Source organism: Nipponia nippon, unplaced genomic scaffold, assembly GCF_047370975.1.
Source record: "Nipponia nippon isolate SJK-2023a ecotype South Korea unplaced genomic scaffold, ASM4737097v1 scaffold_3, whole genome shotgun sequence".
Lineage (NCBI taxonomy): Eukaryota > Metazoa > Chordata > Aves > Pelecaniformes > Threskiornithidae > Nipponia > Nipponia nippon.
In genome coordinates, this window is record NW_028262347.1 from 79263729 (window position 1) to 79285566 (window position 21838).

At 45.6% G+C, this 21838-nt stretch overlaps 1 protein-coding gene across 3 annotated transcripts in view; it reads left to right on the forward strand.

Annotated features, from left to right (window-relative positions):
• Window positions 1-12153: 12153 nt before the first annotated feature.
• LOC148054717 (uncharacterized) overlaps window positions 12154-21838 on the forward strand; it is a 338774-nt gene continuing 329089 nt past the window's right edge. For 2 of the 3 annotated variants that reach the window (XR_015706634.1, XR_015706636.1), the window contains exons 1-2: window positions 16134-16571; window positions 16683-16805. The gene's annotated coding sequence lies outside the window, so the exon portion shown is untranslated. Of the gene's footprint in view, window positions 13168-16133; window positions 16572-16682; window positions 16806-21838 lie in introns of those variants that run through there. The other variant, XR_015706635.1, reaches the window with a different exon arrangement.

Sequence of the window (21838 nt, forward strand, 5' to 3'; positions counted from 1 at the left end):
GAATACTCATTAAAAAAAGAAGTGGGAGAAATATAGGGGGAAAAAAGCATTAGTGATAAATAAAATGGTACAGTGGTTCTCTCCTCCAACGGAGTCAGATGCCAACATTTGGAGCTCTAAGGTCTAGTGGCATTTCCACTTACCCTGCCTCATCTCCATCCACCCATGCCCCTGCCTCCCTGCTAGACAATGAGAGAGAATTGACTCATTTCTAAATTGAGCAGTGTGGAGATTACTCAGTTCTCATTGGCTTGACCACAACATGGGTGAGCTTACCTCTTTTTTCATTTATCAATATATCACTGGTGATACAGCTTAATCATGTGAATCCTCTTTAGCAGTTCATCTTATTGCTTTCAAAGGTATTACTCATAATCTCTCAGATAAACCATTACATGTGTTTCTATCATCAAAAGACGATAGAAAAAAAAAAAAAAGATGCCGCTGTGGGATTGCCACCAGACCAGTAAATCAGCATTGCATTTAAGCATACAAAAATCTTGTAATTTCACTAATTGCAAATACCAAAATCTTGTAACTTCACCAATTGCAAACAACTATATCAAAGCCTGCCTTTTTTTTTTCTTTCTGATTTCTAAACTACATTTCCCAGAAATCTCAGGGCTAGAGCCAAAGTGCACATCCGTCTCTTGCTATAACAGCTCCAGCTATCTGGTGCAGTCTCCTGTGAGGGAAACATCCTGAAAGGCAAACAGCAAGTGCAGAAAACCGTGTAACAGCATCTTTTTTTCCGCTCATATCAAGAAAATATTAAAGAGATTTCAGCAACCAGTAAGAAACTTTATGACAGCAGCCATATGTTTGGGTCCTATTTTATATTTTGTAATTGAGTTTTTAAACATTCATTTTTTTTCCTAAGAATAACTCGTTAAAGGACTTGATAACCATCTCTGCATAAAAATACAGGACTTTATAGGCTTTATTAGTATTGAAATTATTAATTTGTTTTATTATATACTGCTTACTATTTTGGGATAAATCTGTATGAATGGGTGCCCTCCTGTTGGGAATAAAAGTAGCATCTCTCAATTTTAGGTATGTTGTTTCTAAAAATTACTCTGATGATCCATATTTATATATGCTTGGCAGTACATCATTGCCAGATTTCAAAAGCTAATTGCATGCCTTCCAATGCTTGATGTTTTTAAATAACAGATGAGATGAGAACCTCTGGATTTTTTTTCCATACATGTGAGATGCCAAGAAAAACTCCTAAATGTGATTTTTTTCCCCCCTCCTCTCTTCTAAGAAAAGAAAACACATCTAAAATGGCTATTGTAAAAATGATCCTGATTTTTTAAGTAAATCTAATAATGGGAGTGGGGGGAGGGAGAGTCCAGGCATTAGTTTTGAAAGCATAAGACTGATGATACTGATGGTGCCAACCTAAACATGAGGACATGGGTTTGTTTAGCTTCCTGTCTCTTCCACCCAGCCATCATCAAGGACCATCTACTGCTCTTACCCAGGAGGGACTGTATTTCATTTAAAGCTACACTATTGACAGTGCTGAGATATACGTGCATTCATTAGCCTACTTCTTAAGAGTTCAATCTATCGCTACTGTCTTAAATCTAAACAACCTGCCCCATTAAGGAGGTTTTCAGGTGAACAGGATGCCTAGTGAGTAGTTTTCTAAAGCTGTGTCCAACTAAGTTTACTACATTCACCCTTGTGTCTGTTTTCCAAAATATTTGTCCCTTTTACACTGATATTTTAATCTTTGCCTCTGTGCATCAGGTTTTGACTAACCTAGCTATGTTGTCACCCTGCAGTTCTATGGTATAATTGTACTGGATATATTAACTTAGTTATACAGAAATGGCCAGACTTTGGAAACAATCTAGAAAAGTTTGCCGCTCTTCCCTTTACAGTTTTCAACAATTCATCAAATAATGTTGTTTGTGTCATGTCCTCCCCCAGATCACTGAGTTATAATGATCACTTATCTACAAATCTTTCCTACATTTTCTTTCTGTTACAATGAGCCTCTCTTTCATGAGGATCAGTAGCAAAAGCTGCAGGATATTTTATCTGGCTGCAATTCAGCTTCATGTGGGGGTGCTCACATGCACCCTGCGGTATTTTGTGCAGTTATAAGCAATTTATGAGATGTTTAAAAGTGCATACTTTAGTTTTCAGATTTAACTCTTTGCTTGAACCCAGTGTCTGATTAATCCCAGTACAAGATTTCTGTAGAGACCAGGGTGACTGCCTCTACTGTTTTATCACCTTCATTGGAGCTGAAGATTCTGAGCATTTTTTTGGATGCAGCCCTAACATACCTTACATGCATTATAAAAGATGTTAAAAAATTATTTCCAGACTAAGCACAGGCTTACTGAGGAAGGGCCCAAAAGGGCAGTATCTTCCCCATTATGCCTTCCTGGTGTGACACCTGCACTCCTGCATTACCTGAAATCATCATGTGGCTGCCATAGCCCCTGTCTCCCCGCCTCCGCCAGTGCGCTCCCTGGAAGCTGCAAAGCGTGAGGACAGGTTACCCAAGGAAGCATGCAAACCAAATCTTGTAAGACACTGGGCTGGCAGATGCTGGGCCTCTGTGATGCCATCCATGATGGCAAAACATGTAAAGCACGGAGCAGAAATCAGTTATTCAATGACTTCAGCAAACAAAGTCTCCATGACCCTGCCTTAGTACAAAGTCTTCGATTCTCTGTGGCTTCTAGAATCAATTTATCTTTCTGCTTGTTTAAAAGAAGGGGGGAAATAAGTATAGGTGCCACTGTGCTTGTACCTGTGCACCTGGACCTGTGCCTCCAGAAAAGTGAAGAATTGGGGCATCTTTGGAGAAAGTATGAACAGTCCCTGAAGGATGGACAGGTTTCACACCAGGGTGTAAATGAAATTCTTACAGTTCTCTTTGGGTGCAGGCAATGACTTTTTTCTACTCATTCCTACAAGGGTGAGTGAATTGGAGACTAACTTTGTGACCTTTATGTGATACTATTATATAAACATTGAGAATGAAAGCTGTTTGTGCTAGTAGGAAATGGTGGGGCAATATCATCTGTCCATGGAGATTTCTTATACAAAAAAGAGTAGCTGTTATGTAGGTCTGTTCACTCATAGGGTCCTAACCAAAGAAAATGCATCAATATAAATGTAACGTAATTCACACCAGGAAATGTTTTGATATGGTCTCGGTATATATGACACGTAAGCCAATGATAATTCTTCCTATTTGTAATGGCTGTCTATTGTCTGATCTAGCTAGAGAACAAACACAATCAAGAATCTAGGAATTCTGACTGCTAGACTGTCTCTTGTTTCCTCCATTAATCTATCAGACATCCTCCTCCTCCTCCCCAAGCTGGCACCGCAAGACAGATTCGCTGATTACCAAGCTTAAATGGTTAGTCCTCACCACCCTTCCAGATGCAGAGTCGAGCCCTGAAATCTAGTACCACTCTGTGGGATGTTCCTCACCGCTACACATTTTGTCTGCAGGATCTCTGGGTGCAGGACAGTTTTACACTGAGTAAATTATTCCCTCTAAAGCGATAGAAAGTTTTATTCACAGCATCATTATGGGCTTGTTTGTGTGCATGCCAGAGCTAATACGGTCCTTTGCCTTTTGCTCTTTGATTGGTATAACAAGGATCTTTCATACAACAGTTGATTGTTACGCTGTTGTCTACTGAGTCTCCATGAGCCGTAAACTGAGAACGTATTTATTGCTTTTACCAAACACAGTCCCGTGGCTAAATCTCCTTACTCATTTTTTTTCACTCCTTTTTTTTTCTTTTAGAAAGTCATAACTTGGTTTGATTCTAAAGGCAATGTCGCACTTTGACTATAGACAATGTCTCTCACAGTCAATGGAGCATAAAGGTAAGGGGAAAAGCCCTCTTTTGGCTGACAGCTGTAGGCGTCCATTTACTTTTGGTCATTAAAAAAAAAAAGACATGCAATTTTCTAGAAGTCCTTTTCAACTTTCCTATTGTTGTATGGGTACTTTTCCTTTGTAATGTGGAAACGAAATCTTAATTGTCTGCCATTCCTTAGAACTGCATTGTGTCAGCTTGTGTAAAGATCGCCCTAATAATAAATCCCACTTTTTGGTGTCATAATACAGAGCAATCTGTTTTCTATATGTAGCATAAGTATATGCTTTGGAAGAATTCAATATAGGACAATAAGTATTCAAAGGGCTATAAGGGTGGCTATTATATCTACTTAGACATTGACAAAAAAAGACTGTAAGAGAACAGAAAGTGTAAGGTAGTAATTTCTAGAGAAATTGGGAAAGAACAGTGATGTAAGAGAAAAATGGTGTGCAGAAGAGAGTCAGCAGGCAGTGAAAAGAGATGCGTTAATTGGCATAGGAGTGAAGGAAAGAAAGATTTTGGAACCAAACGAAAGAGAAGCACTTTGGTAAAATGAACCATTGTATTAAAAATACGCAGGAAATACAGCATTTCTTTGATATTTCTAAAAATTTGTTTGTAACTCAACAACTATATTTTGAAAACAAAAATGAAAGCTGGGTTCAAGAGCATAATCCTACAGCATATGTAGTATTTCTGGAATCCACAAGATCCTGTTTCTGCTAATAATTTCTGTGGCTATAGCTCCCATTTTGAAATTAGAATCTGTTACCTCTCCTTCAGACCTGTGTGGCTTTTCTGATGGTTGTCTTTTTAGATGCTGATAAACCAACTCAGTTCCAGTTGTTTTAAATGTATTACATTGTTTGTCTGTCAAGGCATCCTGCTGATAATGTAGTGAAATAATACAAGCCTTACCCATAGAAACCTAACAATTGGCAAGTGGGCACCTTCTGCCTTTTAATTCTTTGTCACGGGTTACTTCAGCTAGTCATTGTTCGTGTAGTTTGTCATGACATTGAGGAAATTTGAGTACACTGAATTTGACATGCCTAGTGCTAGTCTTCACTGAATCACTGGCCTACCAAATGACTTTGTGTGAGTCACTTCCATCACTGCGCCTCCTGCCTCAGCGAGGAGATGGGGACATTCATCCTAGTTCCTTCTCTATGTGCTTTGCTACCTGCTCATAGTGCTATGAAAAAGCAGTGGTGTTAGTAGCAATGCAAAAGCTAAACCGATCGCAGTAGATTTGGCTGATACAAAAGAAGAAATAACAAAGCCGAAAGATACAAACATACCACCTTCTTTGGATGTTTGAGCCAGTTTTGCTGAACGGGAAATGCCAAAACCGTGAGCTGGACTTCTGTCTTCATGGCTTGCAAAAAGCAATGGGGATGTTTTGCTGTTATTACTGACAAGATTATTAACAGTTTGTTACATAAAGGGCAGGATATTGGCCACTCTTGCACAATTTGTAATGAAGGCATTTCTGAAGAAGTCATCTGTAGATGCTAGTGACCGCATCCGTTGTTGCTCCTTATAGGGAATATCGCTGTTGGTGTTCTCACCTAAGAGGCCTTCCTTTCTTTACCTGTTTGACTACTGATATGGTTGAAACAGGGAAAAATTACCATTTCCTCCCAGGGACAGAAACAAGTAAGGAGATCAGGCTTATCTTGTTGAAGACACCATAGGTATCTTGTGAGATATACTGATATTCCCTGAATCACTCTCAGCTTGTTCAGGGAATTTTGTGGAAGTACAAGGCCTCTGCTTTCAGTGGCCATTTCTACTCCCTTCATAAACACTGGATACTAAAATAATGATTTACCTATCTTTCCTAAGAGCACTGAAGTTTACAGAGACACTGGAACAGGCTTCCTAGAGAAGTGGTTGATGCCCCATGCCTGTCCGTGTTTAAGAGGTATTTGGACAATGCCCTTCGGTCAGCCCCGAAGTGGTCAGGCAGTTGGACTAGATGATCATTGTAGGTTGTTTCCAACTGAAATATTCTTTTTTCTTTTCTTTTTCTTTTCTTTTTCTTTTCTTTTCTTTTCTTTTCTTTTCTTTTCTTTTCTTTTCTTTTCTTTTCTTTTCTTTTCTTTTCTTTTCTTTTCTTTTCTTTTCTTTTCTTTTCTTTTCTTTTCTTTTCTTTTCTTTTCTTTTCTTTTCTTTTCTTTTCTTTTCTTTTCTTTTCTTTTCTTTTCTTTTCTTTTCTTTTTTCTTTTCTTTTCTTTTCTTTTCTTTTCTTTCTTTTCTTTTTTTTTCTTTTTCTTTCTCTTCTTCTCTTCTCTTCTCTTCTCTTCTCTTCTCTTCTCTTCTCTTCTCTCCTCTCCTCTCCTCTTCTCTTCTCTTCTCTTCTCTTCTCTTCTCTTCTCTTCTCTTCTCTTCTCTTCTCTTCTCTTCTCTTCCCTTCCCTTCCCTTCCCTTCCCTTCCCTTCCCTTCCCTTCCCTTCCCTTCCCTTCCCTTCCCTTCCCTTCCCTTCCCTTCCCTTCCCTTCCCTTCTATTTCTATTTTATTTCTCAGTATGCAAATAGTCTGTATGAAAAAATACTTTCTTTTCCCAGTTACTTAGAGAAAATGGAAGAGTCAGATTCAATTCAACCAAGATAACGGCGATACTACTACGTAGATATATCTAAGAGGAAACAATTCAGGATGATAAAGGTATACCGTTGATGCAGAAACAATTTTCACACAGTGTGTTTGTTGCACTAAGCACAAAATATAAAAAAACCCAACATACTAAACAAGTTTCCTTGGACCTTAAGATATGCAGGGTATCCCTCGTTTTACTCAGGGCTCGACTCCAAATAACTGCTTTAAGGGTAAACCATTACTCAGAGGTAAGAGCATGAGAATAGATACACAGTGTCAAAACACACTCCGGTTTATGCACCAGTCTGGGTTTTGGTGTTGTTTTTTTCTTTTTTTTTCATTTGAGCATGATTCGTTGAATAAAAACTTCACACACAGAGAGAATTCTCATGGCATAAGACAAATCTCCAGCTATGTAAACCTCAAGTACTCATTTAAAGGAGCTCACTTGCGTTTCTTTTGATATGTCTACAACTTTCCATTTCTCTTCCTCCAGTTGTTATTGTTTTACCACTCTCTGTGTTCTGCATCTGGGTTTACAAGATGCTACTGACCACACAAACAAAATTTAATATCCTCTATTTGGATTCCTACCAAACCACAAAATTCTATTATTTTTTTGCTAATTTTTTCTGTCTCTCGTTTTTTCTTTTATGTAATTCTCAGTCTCCTAAGAACAAGCCCAACTCTTTCTGTGGTGCTGCACTAATGTAACTGAAACTCAGATTTACCCCTTAGAAATTGAGACTCAGTTTCTTCTGTTGATACCAATAATACTTGTTCCACAGACTTCCTCATTCTCCCACTATTGTTTTATGTTACAGCAGAATATTATTCTAATTCAATCATTTTTCAACCAATCATCTAATACAGTCCCAAAGTGGATTAGCCAGCAGGCACTGGTAGACTGCACATCCATCAGTTGACAGCTAAAAAATCACTGGATAATTAAATCCAGAGAGAGATCCAGAAAGGGAAGGAACAATTCATTTGTCTCCTACTTCTCCATCTGTTGCTGTTCACTCCATACAATTGAAGATCAGCTCCTTGGCCTTTCTTCTTCCAGCCACCCAAAGCTGGAAGTGGCTTCCACCCCAGGGCAGGAGAAACAATGCTTTGAGAAACTGAATGCGACATAAGGGAGCAGAGGAGATGTCTGATCCCCCCACTCCCTTTTGTCCCTAGGCAGGAAGTTTCTTCAGAAGTCACACCAATACTACAGTATCTACAAAGGGATTTGCAACCCTATGGCTTGCAAGTCACAGTGTGGGCATTCTGTAAACCATCTGTAAACTGTCCTAAAAGCAGGACAATATATGATACCTTACCATTATAGTGAAGTAAATAGAATGTCATAATTCCATTACTGAGTGCTGATGGTTTTCTCCTTTGTGTGCATTTTTACGATGGGCTTTTTTTTTTCCCTTCACATTTCATCATGTTTTGACAAAATAAGGGGGTGAATCAGGGTTTTTTTGTGAGCTTAATTTCTCTCTTTCTCTCTCCTCTCCTTTCCTATCTCAAGTAAATGTCACCAGAAGATGCAAGCATGCAGGTTTCTCTAGTCATGATTTCTTTTAATCATGTTCCTTTTCTAAGCAGTTTTTCTTAGATTGCAGAAGTTATCTTCAGAACAAAGAATGAGCTTGAACTTGTACGTTCTGTTCATAACAGGATGTCTTCCTTCAAGCTGGCTGAAAAACACTATGACAATACTAATGCTAATACTGATTAGTATGAGCATTACTATTGCTGTTCTTTGAGAAGGCTGTTTATATAGTAAATTTATATTAAAAAATACATATATACACTATATATAGTAAACTTACATAAATTTATATTTACTGTACATATTTTCTATGTAATTAATTGCGTTACGGTGTTTATCTAACTGAATGTGATCGGTTATAAAATGTGTAGACTTTTTCCCTGCTGTACCGGTATCCCCCATGCTGTCTTTTCCTTCTGACATTGTCAGAACTGCCATGCCGCAAATGCTGCTTAATCACCAGTCCCACCAGTGAGTTGAAAAAAATAAAACTTCAATGAAAGTAAGGAAGAGGTCCGTTTCTCCTTTTGGGTATCTGCCAGCAGATTAGTTGGTGGGGGAAAGGTGGTTAGGGTTTGGGTTTTCCTTTTCCTGCTTTAAGGAGCGGCTGTTGAGGGAGGCTCGAGGAAGCTACTTCGGTAGGAAGAAGCTAAAAGGTTTCGTTAGTTGCTGTGTGTGCATGAGACAGATGCTGTAGTGCATTTTTGTCAGTCTGAAGTAAAATAGCTTTTTTAATGGCGTGGACCCCTCCCTGCTGCCCAGAGGGTGCCTCGAACAATTGGAGTGGAGTGGGAATTTCGGGGGGGAGGAAGATGAAAGAGCCACGAGGCCTCCAAAGGACTCGGGTTGCCCATTCCACAGACCTCTAGCTCTTGTCCTAACGTTTTAAAATAATCCTCTGGCCTTTAAAATAAACCTAATTTTCTTCTCCTTGGACCACAAACAAAGTAACATTACTCCTTAACTCTTCAGATCCAGCTCTTTTGACAGAGGCCTACAACAACTGCCTTTCTCCCACTCCAAAAAGGCGTTTTGTTAGGGTATGGCTTTATTTCTTTAACTGATCGAAGGGACTCGTGATTAAGCAGCACCCAAAGCAGGCCAGTCCAGACATCTTGACCTTATAACTCACCGTACCTTAAAGCCAGAAGCACCGAAGCGATCGACTGCTTGCAAGCAACCCCCGAAACAAGCACCAGCCACCTCCCCGCCGCCTCACACAAGATGGCTCCACGGATGGCCCAGGGCAGGATGGCAGCAGGCCGCGCCGCCGCGGCGGCCTGCCAGGGCTCCAGCGCTCCCTGCCCTGAGCCTCACTATTTTCAGGGATTTAAGCTCAGCTCTGCGTTCAAATATCTTAGTCTGAAGGGTCAGGAAAAGGTTTTTTGTAACAAATTATGGTTCTACTGGAATAAGTCATACTAAAGACACAAGGACACTTCCGTATCAAGACACTATACAAGTATAACCGTAGCTTTAAATAAGGGATGGCTGATTGAAGTATCTTAAGTGTGATTACAGCTGCAAAAATTTTTGAGATGTAAATGTTGGTGTTATTTTGTGGTACTTCTGACAGCATCATTTATTAAATGATACAGTGCAGCGTTTATGTACAGAAGCTGATCTTCTCCACGTAACGGTCTGCCACCGCTAGATTTGTGTGCTTTGGCACCCAAACCGAGACACTTAACGCCATTTCGGTGGTCGGGCACCCGCAAAGCCAGAGGGAAGAGGGCAGCTAAATAAAGCACCGCGCTGTGTGACGAATGCAGCACCTTCCCGGAGGAGACAGACCCCTGAGGGCACCGGGTGGCACCCCCGACAGAGGCCAGCTCAGCTTTACAAATGGTGGAATTAAGGGCCTTCTTCCCGCCTCTCGCTCTTGAGCTCCCTCTTCCCCACCCGAAACAGGCTCCCAGCTCCCCGCTTCTTCACGGCGTACGCTGCGGTGCGTCTTTTTGTGCGCATCACTGCAAAAAAGGAAGGGGACGACGAGCACTCGATCCTGGCGGAGGGCATCCTTCTCTCTCGCAGGACAGCGAGTCGTGCCGGCTGGCCACAGCGGTGCTGCAATGAATTGCCTTCCTGCGTTTATGCGGGGCACAAATTCATCCATACCCCTTTTTACTTCCATGAAATCCCAAACCATTATCACACCTTAAAATAGCGTCTCAGTGCATGAACGCAGTGTCAGCAACGCCGTACATAGCGTCAGATAATCTTTGCTTTTTAAAAGTTAACTTAGAATAAACCCTTGATTACCTGCATAATTAATCCCCATTCACAGCAATTTGCATGCCTGAATAATTAAAGAATTAGGGCCTAAAAATGAAAAGCGAGCAAAGCCTGCATTTTTGTACTTGAAAAGCTACAGCGGCAATCATGATAGTTCAAAGCACATAAATAATTCAAATTGAGCTTCCTCGCTTTTTTTTTTTTTCCTTGCAGAGATCCTCTTAGTGCTTCCTAATTAAATGAAAATATTTTATAAGCCATCATTTTGTGACATGAGAAGAATGTTTTAAACTCTGGATTAGACAAGCTGGATTTACATTTTTGGTATTTGCGATCTGATATTTGGAGCCATTTAATGGCGCTATAAACCACCACAAAGTGCTGATAAATTGGGCACGTACTTTTAAAATGAATGAAAAGAAATCTACGTTGTGCTCGTCAGCTGAGTTTAACTCAACTTTTAATTTTACTCGGCAACTCCGCACTTCTGCCTTAAGACACTCAGGCAGTAAATAAAAGCAGTTTGACAAAATCCTGACAAAAATTGTACAAACAGCAGGTGCATGTGGGGGGGAATATATATTGTGGGATGCCAGATCAGCTTTGAAAGATTATTTTTTTTCCCTCACAAAATTGTGGCATTTTCCATTTTTAACGGTAACCGTTTCCCGCTGCTGGCCCGCTGCGGCGACCCCGGCGGTGGGCGGAGCCACCCGGCGGGGGCGGGGCTACCCGGCGGGGGGCGGGGCTACCCGGCGGGGGGCGGGGCGGGGCGGCGTGCGCCCTAGGCGGCAGCAGGGGGCGCCCTCCGCTCGCCGCAGCCAGCGCCGGCCCCCTGGCCCAGCGCGCGGAGAACGTTCTGGAAGGGGCTGTTTACGTCTCCCGCCCCGCGGCCCGGTACCCTCCGTCAGGGGCCGAGCCGCGGCGGGCGGCGGCCTGGCCCTGCCGACCGGGTGCCCGTCACCCCGTCCCCAGCGGGTTCTGACTGAGCACCGGCTGCGGAGGGCCGGCGCGGCGCCAGGCGGGGGGGGGGGGGGGGAGGAGCGACGACACATCCCCAGCCCCGGCGGTGCCGCCGCTGCGTGTGGAGACGCGGACCTCCAGGGGCCGTGAGGGGCCGCGCAGGCAGGCCGGAGGCGCGCCACGACAAGGCCGCGTATAGTTGCAGTTTCCCGGTTAAGGGTACGGGAGGCGGGCGGGGGAGGGGGCTCGCCCGCTCCCCCCTTGGCTCGAGGCTCGGGTCGCTCCGGCGCCAGCCCGGGCCCCGGTCCGCCTTCGGAGGCGGAAAAGAAACGCTGCGCCCCTCCGCGCCGCTCCTCTCGCCCCGGTTCCCGCCCCGCCAGCCGCCGTGCAGCTGCGGAGCGCTGGCGCAGCCGCCTCGGCTCGGGCCGGCCCCGGCGGCAGCCGCCCCGCATCCCGCCTTCCCTTCGCCTTCCTCCATTTTCTGTCTCCGCCTCTCGCCGCTGCGGGCGTTGCTCGCTGTCCCCGGCCGCCCCGCGCTGTGCGTGCCGGGGAGCGCAGCCGCCCGGCGGCAGATGTCCCCGTCTCCCCCTCCCCCGGCCGCACGCCCGCCCTGCCCGCCCGGAGCCCGCCCTTGTCCTCCGGGCCGGCGTGGGGAGCGAGCGGGCTGTCGCGGCCCCGCCGTGCCACGGGAGGGCGGCGGGGCCCGCCAGGTGCCGGCCAGCGGGACCCCGGGCTTGCGAGGCAGAGGCCCGCCGCCCCCTCCGCCGTAGGAGGGGGAGGACCCGACGGCAGCGCGCAGACATCTTTATTTTCGGTCCTACCCCCTCCGCCGGGCTGGGTGACAGGCTCAGGCTTCGATTCCTGGGGGACCCTGCCTGGAAATAAAGACTCGAAAGGGTTGCGATTCTCCTCCTTTATTATTATTAATTTTTTTTAAAAACTTTTCGGTTCTCTGAAGCTGCAGCGCTCTCGCTGAACGGGCGCCGGGGGGGGGGGGGGGGTGCAGGGCTGCGGTTGCCTGCCTGTCTGTCAGTCTGGCCGTGCGGCAGCCCCGCGGCGGTGTCGCCAGCCGAAGGGCGGTCGTACCCCGCTGCTCTCCCCCGTCTCCCGTCGCCAAACTCGTGCAGGAACCCCGCAGGCGGGACCGGCCTCCCCGGGCCGAGGGATCACCTCGCTCCCTCAGCACTTGCTCGGCTTCTCCGCAGCCCCCCGGATAATGCTTTCATTGCGGTTCGAGGTACTCCTATCCTCCGCCGGCCTTCTTAATGCGCAGGAACCGGGGCCTCCCTGGTGGCTGCTTAAAATGGCGAGGATGCCTGCGTGCTGCCCGTGCGGAGCGGCCGGCCGCTCCCGCTCCCCGTTCGTTTTGTACCCCCGTATTTCTAAAAACATGACCAGAAGGCGAACGTCCCGCGTGCCCCGGTCCGCCCTTTGCCTCCCGAGTAACTGAACGCGTCATAGCCAGCGGCCCCGAAGTGTATTTTAAAATCCAGGTTGCTGACATCATACCAAGTCTTTCACAATACGTGCATTGCTCCCGGCTCACAATTCCGTAATGAGAGTTTGTCGCTACCCCTCCTGAACCCTGCGGTTTTTACTGTTCGTGAAGAGGAAGGTCGGTCCCGGGACTGAAAACGTTCCCCGGTGCCATCGTGCGTCTTAATTCTGGCCGCCGGCCCCGCGGCCGTTACTCGCGAGCAGGGCCGGTACCCGGGGCACGCACCGTTACGAAATGACCCGGAGGGACTGTGTGGAGAGTGGCGCGGTCGTATTTCATCACCGTGGTGTATCCTACTGCTGAGACTCACCCAGGGATCGTTCTGCTTAATCCGTTTTAACGCAGCGCTGTGTAAACCAGGCATAAAGAGAGCGCCTGGCTAGAGAAGCTGCTTCTGTGACGGACTTTGCAGTATCTCGGGTCTGATCTGTTCCCGCGACACTTGGAGGTGCGGGTTTTTAATGCAATAAACGTCAGTCCGAATCTCTCGGTCCTGCGCATCCCCCCCGTCCAAGCGGGCGCTGTGTGGGGACGCCGTGCGAGGCCTAGCGCCGGGAGAGGGGTCGCTGCCGTCTGCCGGCGGGGAGGACGGCTGCTTCCCCGGGGGAGCGGCGGGAGCGGCGGCCCGGCAGCGGGTCGGTCGGTCGGTCGGTCGGCCGGGGCACGGCGTGCTGCGTTGCCGACCGCCCCTCCTAAGCTGTTATTTGTTGGGGTTTTTTTGTTGTTATTTTTTGATTTGCTTTGCTTTGCTTTACCGAGATCTCAACAACGTTTTGAGTTTCGGTCTGCGGTAATTCTGTTACCTGTTCCTGTGGCTAATTTAACGATCGGGGGCGAAGCCTGCGGGCCCGATCCCGCAGCCCTGCCCAGCCCCAGCGGCGCAGAGCCCCCGCCGCTGCCCGTGTCGCCCCCTTCGCGTCGCGGCGCCCTCGGTTCCCGCCTGGGCTCCGCCTGTTCCACTGCCCGCAGCCCGCAAGCTGGGCTCCAGACACATCGCCGTTAAGTTTTAGGGGACTGAGGTTTCTTTTTTTTTTTTTTTTTTTAATATGCCCCCTCCTCGGGGCAAAAATCTGATCGGTTGCAGAGGCCGGACCGCGGACGGAAAGAAATCGTGGGCGTCGGGGGGCATCACCGGGTTCTCGTCCCCCGGCAGCTTTGCTACGGGGTTACTACTCGGCGGCCCTCGTCCTGCGCAGACCCTCCCCGCGGGTCGGCGCCGGGGCCAGGGGTTTTACCGGCGAGTTTGGCACTGCCGATACTCCGGTCGGGACGGCGGTGGGGACGGACTGGCTGCTTCCAGAGGGAAGGAACGAGTTTGCAGATCGTGCTCCACAGTGCGGCTGTCACTGTGCTAACGTCCCCTAGAATAATGTTTTCGTTTGTGATAGCCTTTTTTCTTTTTTTTGGCTTCAGCTTTCGCACACTGTTTCTACAGTGCTCGCATCTGTTTGTGTCATCTTTGGAGCGTGGTAGAGTGAATTTCGGACTGAAAGGAAGTCGTAGAGCTGCTTGTTTGTTAACGTAGGTGCTTAAAGTTAGGCTATATAAGTCCATAGTTAGGCCTTCGTGGAAAGGTGGCCTGTTTCCTCCTAAGGCTTCACTACCCGACACCTTCCAGGGAGATCAACAGGAATAGTGAGTGCTTAGCAAGTGGGAAAATACTTTTATTTGTGTTAAAAACGGAACTAGGAGCCTAAGTGTAGTGTTCGTCTTGCAATATGCGGGACTAACTCTTGTGTTTTTCTATCTGAGAGCCCTCTCGCTTTCTTCTTACAGTGCGTATCGTACCCACGGTAAGTGGCGAGGGACTGGAAATTGCAATGAAGTTTCAAATAAATAATAACTTTCATGGAGCATTGGTGATTAAATAACGTGGGTCATTAAAACAGTTAGTGGGTCGTTAATAAAATAAGTTATTTGAAACGTGAATGAAAGCAGACTGTTTCGGGGTACTTGAAGCCCCTTTCACTCCGCCGTGGAAAGCACATTTGCAAAGCCCCTGGCTTGTTTCTGCCGGGTGGGAATACCGGCTTACTGGGAAACTAGGGAGCACGCCGGCTGGGAGCCCGCGAACGCCTCCGTCTGTCCGTCCTGCTGTCCGCAGGTCCCGCCCCGGCTCCCTGCACACCGAGGCGGCAACCGCCGGCAGCGGGCGGCTGCCACGCCTGTCCCGGCCCCGGCCCCGGCCCCGGCCCCGGCCTCTTCCCTCCCCTCTCCCCACCTTCCCAGGGGACGGAGGGCAGCGAGGCCGCCGGCTTTCGGAGCGGCTCCCGGCGCTCGGGCAGGGAGGGCAGCGGGCAGCGCTGCCCCCCGCTCCGACGGGCCGTCCCCGGGAGGGGACCGGCGGCTGCCGGCTCTGCCGCCCCCCCGCCCGCCTGGGGCAACGGGAGAGCGGGTGTTCGGCGTCCGCCTCCTCTCGCAGGGCCGGAGGGAGAAAGGAAAATAAACGTGGCAGTAATTCTCGTCGGGCCTCTTTCTGTTCCCGCGTCAGTCAATAGACGTGCTGTCTTTCACTTCATTAAGGAAGTATAGTCAGGCCCTCCTCATCGCCTCCAATTTTTTTTTTTTTTTTCTTCTGGACACTCTTATTGATGGTAATAAACATGGACACAAAGTGGGCAATAAAAAAAAAAAAAACCAGTAAAAGCCCGAATTAAAAAAAAAAAAAACAACAGCCTATAAGCAAAAATACTGAAATACTGAAATCCGTGAAGTCTCTGTTGTGAAAATAATTAATTAAAAAAATCAATTCTTTCTAATTAGGGAAAATCAATAGCTATGGTAGTCTTGTTACCTAAAATGGTTACTTCTTAAACTGTTACGGTCGTATTTTAAACGTTCCGTGCGTCCGTAATAGCGTCTTACTAAGAGATCTTTAACATCGGCGGTTTCAGCCAATATTTCAACTACAAAAAGAACAATGAGGTGGTCGGGATTTTTAGAAAGGTACCGTGTGTTGCCTTCTGAGCACGGGGACGTCGGTTGTCCGTGTCGTCGTCCCCCGTCCCCCCCCCTGTTTTTTTTCCGCCGACTCTCAATTCCTCAGCGTCAACAGGCGTCCCGGGAAGGGACCCACAATTTTCGGGAACGCTCTGCTCTTTTCCAGGCATTTCCAGATAAACTCCGATGTGGTCTCATAATGAGTTCCTGTATTTATATGTTTATGATTTAAAACTAACTGCGGCAAAGCAGCCCTTGATAGTTGAACGTTTATAATCTATAACGTTGATTAGCTTCCCAACAGGGAGCTGTCGTCTGTATTCATTTCCCCCCCTCTCCCCCCCCCCCGCCCCCATTTTACTGCTGCTTCCAAGTAACCCCGCATCCTTCCAGCAGAAAAGCCGGGGGAGCTTCTTCTAAAATGTTATTTAACGCGAAATAACGGCGCGTTTGAGCATTCACGAAGTACTGATTCCCGGTGCCTGTCCTTCATCTGCTACCCCAAATAACATCCCGCGTCGCCTTCGGGGCAGGCGTTTGCTCTCCCGGCTCTTCCCGTGTCTTATGCGTAGGACAAATCCGCCTGCACATGACCCTTCCTACAAATATTCGGCGACAGTTTGCTTTGACTTATCGCTGGCTGCAAAAATTTTAATTAAACCCCCCCCCCCCCTTGCCCTCTTAAGGCACTGCGATGGGGATCTGGGGGTGGAAGAGTCGCACGCCTGTACGTCTACAAACCAGGTTAGGTGCGGAGCCTCGCCCGCACCTTGGCAAGAGAAATCTGCTGGCTTTTATTACATAAATTGTGTTTAGTTTTGTATTTTTTCCCCCAAGGAAATGTGTTTTGGTTGGTGTGCAAAAAGCAGGGACTTGCCGCTTATTTCCCCAAACTTTCTCAAGCGTTGTCAGGTGAAAGCACTTATTTAAAAAACCCTCCTTTTAAAGCCCCCCCCCCCCTTTTTTTTTAAAGCCTCCTTAAGAAAAAAAACCTCACAACTTTTTTTTTTTTTTTTTTTTAAGGTAAATTTGTCCTTAGCTGAGGGAGAAGCCCAGCGCCTGCTGCCTCCGTGGAAAGGATGCCGAGAGGAACAGATGCGAGCAAAAGCGAGCTAAAAACCCCGTGAGCGGCATTGCTGGAACCAGGTACCGACGACGACCATCGCGACATCTCCACGGGGTTTACACCACGGTTACTGCGGTGGGGGCCCCGGCTGCAGGTCAGCCCCCCCCCCCCCCAAAAAAAAAAAAAGGAGGTACCTGCTTTTTATCAGGTCTCCTGAAAGGGGTTGGAGGATGTGGTTGCTAGAAGATGGGCCATTTGGGGAGATATTAGGAATGAAAGAGAAACAGCTAGTAAAGCTGAGCTGGGAAGCTGCCTCCACCCCCCCAATCACCCGCCCCCCTTTTTTTTTAGGGGTTAAAACCAGAATGTATTCCCCCAGCAGGTACCTAAAGGAATAACCCTGCGCTTTGCTCTCCCGTTTTGATCTGTCGGCCCCTTTTCGTTCGTAGGTAGGCTTTTGTGTCTGCGTTTTGTTTCGCGAAATTAGCTACAAATTACGCGTCATTATTTATTGTAAAGATCTAAAAAAACCCAATGTGAATTCGCAGAGAGGGCTCCTCGCTGTCCTGGCAATTAAAATAAGGGTATCGACTGCAATATCTTCAATTTTAAGCGAGAGGTGCTCGAAATCAAGAATGCCTTTTTTTTTTTTTTTTTTTTTTTTTTTTTTGAGGCTCTTCCCGCTTAGTATTAAAGTCATGTAGAAGACATTTCTCCTCCGTGCTCGTTTAGGCTAGCCCTCCCTTGGAAACCCCAGACCGGAGGGAAACAGGCGTGCATTTTTTTTTTCCCCTTGAAAGATGTTTGTCACGCTGCAACCATTATTCCGAGAAGCCTGCGATGTTTTTATTCACCGCCCGGTTTTCAAGGCTCCTTTCTTCACATCGCAGCCGGCTCAACTTGAGAGTCCGGAGCAGAAATAAGGAAAAAATAAAAAAAAAAAAAATCAAGACAAAATAATAATAAATTAAAAAATAAAGCAACCTACCCTCCCCATCACCTCCAAACTAAGCTGTCCCCCAAGCAAGGCTCCCCTTGTCCCGCCTCGTCGCTCGGGGAAATTACTCCTTGCCCTGCCGGCACGTTTAAGAGTCATTTTAATCTGCCTGAACTTTGAAACAAAGCTGGTTTCCAAAGGAAATTTCCACTACTGCTGCTGCCTCGCACCAGAGGGCGCCGGGAGCCTTCCCAGGCTGCGGGCCGCTGCTTGCCTTCGACCGCTGCTGGAAATTAACTCTTTGGGCTCTCTCCCTAAAGGCTTCTGTAACCTTTTCCTTTAAAAACAGACAGCCTTATTCGAACTCTTTTTTTTTTTTTTTTTCCTTCTGTAAAATGCAGGTTGGGGTTTTTTTTGTGTTGTTTTGGGTTTGTGGTTTTATTTTTTTTTTTTGCCGCCCTTGTGTTGCCCTTTCCCAGCGCTGCAAGGGCTTCGCCCTCCCGCAACAGCCCCCCCCGAGGAGTCTCAGGAGATTTACAGCCTCTCTCCCTCTCTGCTAACTTGGTTCTAATTAAGTCACTGGATCACGTTTGCGTGACATTACCGTGTTTTCCCTCATAATTGTCTGGGATAAAAGTTTGTCTGGCTGTGTTTAAGCTTAAAGGGTCACTTAGGGCTCTTCAAACAGAACAACACTGGAGCACGACACCAGAGGAAAAGAAGGGAGTAAGACGCTCGAAACGATTTCGCTTGAACACCTGTAGCGTTTAGCTTTGTGCCTGAAGGCTGCAAAGCCAACACCCCCTATTAATGCCACACGGGCAAAGATTTTTTACGCTGAGACCTAAGGAAATTCAAAGTTAGGTTTCCCATGGCGCCTGTCACAGGGGCACGTTGCGAGGACGTCATACTTGTGCCCGCTGTGTTTCCGTGCCTCAGCGGCTGTGTCGGATGCCCTGTTGTTACATCCTTACTCTTCGGAGCTATAGGCTGGTGTATGCACAACTGCAGACGCACGCGATTGCGTTGTGTCCTCTGCTGCGCACCTGCCTGCTTTGAAACCGGTGGGAGGCAAGCATCGCGCTAGAGGAGTTTGCCACAGTTCAAAGAGTAGTACCAGAATAAGCAACCTCAGCCCAAACAGCAAATGCTTCAGGATATGATTTTTACCAGCAACAGGGGATTATAAACCCTAAACTTCAGCAAGAGCATTTCTTGTGTTTATCTGCATATGTAAATATTGTTGCTCACCCACTGAGACACAGTTTTCGTGGCGATGTAGGTTGATGATTCACTGAAAAAAAAATCAGGAAGGCCATCTGGAAGGCTTTTTTCAGTGTAACTTGTTTTATTCATACATGCTATGTATGTGTGTATATATACATATATATATACACAAAAGTACTGAACAGAAATTATAACAAAGAGCAAGTGGGCAAGTCTTTATTATTACTTTATTTATTTATTATAGCAGTCTGTTTCCAAACATCATACTCCAGATTCTGATAAGCAGCTGACTCCTCGAGTATTCATTTTCACTTGAATATTTAGGAGGCAATTTAGCTGCTTATCCTATACACCTCCCCCTTACTCGCTGAAATGTGCCCAGCTGAAAACCACAATGCAAGTATTTCAGAAACTACTTACGGCTTACGTATTAAGAAGAAAAGAAGATGCTGGCCTGAATGTTGATATCGGGTGACTCCCATTCTAATACGATGCATACTACCACATTAAAAAATGCTCAGACTTTTTTTTTTGATATAACTTTTAGGAAGCACATAAACATGTTTTCTTCATGACCAATATATTTGTGCTACATTTAGCAATACCCAGCTAGATCAAGAACCCATCAATGTGGGCTCTGGACATATACACAGGAGGGAGTTTCCAACGGAGCTTATAATTCTAAACAAATGGTCAGAACAAAAAGGAAGATTAATAATAATAATAATAATAATAATGCTGCCATCTGAGATCTGGAGGAAAATGAATTTCATACTAGCCAATGCTTAAATTTCTACAAAAATCTTTGATCAAACCAGCAACTAAAAAAAAATCACCTTGTCCCAGCTCAGTGGCTTCACTGCAAGTTTAGTTTTCCTTTAGTTTTCTTTAAATATATGAAACTATACAGCTAACTGAGAAATGTCATTATTTTTCATTCCTTTTTTTTTTTTTTTTCTTCATCTCAGCTTTTAGATGTGCCAATAGAAAACCAGCTGTTTGAGATAAATGTCTGTGGTCAGATAAATCCAGTGGATGCAGTTAAAAAGCTGGGCAGATATGCAGTTTGCCTGGGTTATAATTGTTCATTTTGTGAAGACTGTTGCCCTGATGCAGTTGGTATTTTAAGGGATGTCAAACAAGCTTTTTGGAAAATACACCGCCAAGAAATGCAATGGAGGATGCTTTAGAGATGCTTAGGGCACTGTAGCAGGGGAACATCTAAAAGACAGGAGAGGGGGAAAAAAAAAAACCAAAACAGAAGAAGGAAGAAAAAACTAAATATTAGGACGTGTCATTTCCATGTTCCTGTAAACTTTTATCAAGAAGCTGAATATGCTTTTGCTATTCACATATCACTTAAGGCTCAATAGAAATGCAAAATGCATGATGTAAAAAATTATTCAAAAAAACAAGCATAAAACATAAAAACCAACAAAGAAAAATATTTTAATACTGGAGGCTGGTGGAAAAACTCAGTTGAAGAGAAATGGTGTTTGTCCTTGAGTTATTTAAATTAAAACATGGATTTTAAAAATTTGTGGGACTGTTTCTTCATGTATCTCATTTAATTTGGCATCTGTCAATCATAAAAAAAGAAAATGGATCAAAGGCTGCTGAGTTTACTCAAACTCAAACCCCTTTTAAAGGATTGGATTTTATCACTTACGACTTCATGTTGAGTTTTATCTTTGAAGTGTGTGCGTAAGGTGAGAATTTTTGTCTCGGAGCAAATAAGACAGTGTGTTGGATATAGTCAGAAAGGACCCTAAAAAGCAACAGAAGCTTCCCAATAATAAACTTAGAAATACACTGTGTTTCTTTCTGCCCAATGTGCTGTGCGTGGTGGAACTCTGATATTCAGACCCCGCTTACTGTTCCCTGCGCAGAGGTCTCCATGGATGTTAAAGTCTGGCCAGGACAGTGACTGATGCTTGATAACTTGCTTGAATTTTTTTTTTTTTTTTTTTTTTTTGAGGGGTGGGGGGGGCCTTTGGAGAAACTTCTTGACTCAGAACGAAATAAGAAAAAAAAAATCATGGTAAAATGCCTCTTGGCCCTTACGCCATTTCCATTGAAGCTGATGGTAAAAATCCTCTTTGACTTTACTGGGAACAGGACCGAGCCATTTTAAATGCTATGTTGTAATATAAATCTTTTAAGTCTTAAATATTTCCATACAGTGGAGCAAAGAAGTCTCAAACGTCATCAAAAAGACTGCTTCTTGTTAGGCTGTTACAATGTGCTATTTCTGTTCAAATAACGTTTACTAATATGAGAGACAAATAGATTTATACAATTTGGAAGTCTGACACTGCAGTTGGGTGTTCACAGCTTTTATACATTATGGTATTTATGAAAATAATTTTAACTCTTCGGTTGCATAAAACAAAGCACAGATGTTTCCCAGCAGCATTTCCTCATCAGGCCTTTTAGCGTAGCCTTACTGGAGTGTAGCAGAGAATTTGGTTACAGTTCAGCTCAAATCAAAATATTCCAAGAGTACGAAGGCACTACGTGGCGAGGCAGGGGTAAGAAGAGGGAGGAGGGACATGGAAGGAGGAAACAATCTTCTTCTCCAGCTGTCCCAAGTCTTCCACCTGTGGAACCTCAGGGAACTGTAAGTTCTCATCTTTGGATCTTCTCCCCTCCTTGGCTGTGGCTTTAAAAAGGTTTAAGTGAGAGAACAGTAGCAGAAAAAGTCCTCAAAATATCGTACTCTGGGAAGGTCAGGGAGGTTTCCTTCTCCAGATATACAGGGGCTCCAGGGATCAAAACTGAATCTCTCTGTGCTCCTGAGTTGCTGTGATGTCCTGCCCAGCATCCTCTCTTCTCACCCAGGGACACATTGAGGGAAACACAATTTCCATGAATTAGTTGTTTGTTTGTTTGTTTGTTTTCCCCCAGAGTTAGTTTGGCTGGGTAAGCATGACTGAACAGCATTCATGG